The sequence below is a fragment of the Lycium ferocissimum genome, chromosome 7, assembly GCF_029784015.1.
Source record: "Lycium ferocissimum isolate CSIRO_LF1 chromosome 7, AGI_CSIRO_Lferr_CH_V1, whole genome shotgun sequence".
Taxonomy (NCBI): Eukaryota; Viridiplantae; Streptophyta; class Magnoliopsida; order Solanales; family Solanaceae; genus Lycium; species Lycium ferocissimum.
In genome coordinates, this window is record NC_081348.1 from 61,307,519 (window position 1) to 61,308,311 (window position 793).

The following is a 793-nucleotide window of genomic DNA, read 5'->3' on the forward strand; positions in this document are numbered from 1 at the left end:
ATTAGGTCCCTTTGGGGTTTGGGCTTCGAAGTTTGGAAAGGGAATTTTTGTTTTCCTTCCAAACCTCCCCCCAAGGCCAACTTTTCTGAAACTTTGCCCCCATTTTTTTAACGGGGGATTCGAACTCGAACCCAGATATTAAGGGACAAAAATTAAAAACCAAAAAATTTGAGGGCAAAAATTTAAAGGGCCCCCGCGAATAAGGGAAATCGGAAAAATTCCTAAAGTTGTACCACGGGCCACAATATCGAACCCCAAAAATAATAATATGCAAATCCTTCTAATTATTATAAAATCGTATAATAAATTTTAGAGATAAATGGTCAAAAACCCCCCTAAACTATCACACTTTTTTTAATTTAAAAATTTAAAATATGCTTAGTTTTTGTTTCTCTTAAACTATGCCATTTTTTTATCCAATATAGCTTTGTTGCTAAATCCTCCCCCTTTTCCCCTAATTTTCGTTATGGCGTGAGGGCACCCCACCCCCTACCAGGGGGCGAACCTTTTGCTCCGTGGCCTCTAATCATATTGGGCCCTCAAAAATAAAGAGTACATAAGAAAGCTTTTTTAAATAACCACTTTCTCCCTTTCAAAACAAGTAAGACCCGGGGGCGTATAAACCCCTAAAAAATGCATCACAAAACATCGCATGGAGCCCCTTCAAAACCGACATATTACATACACGACATCCCAAAGTCTCTAAAGGAACATGAAACCATATCAAAAGTCGACCCTAAAAACTAGAAAAGGGCTCGCCAATCCCGGGAACATCCCCGCAATTTATTTAATC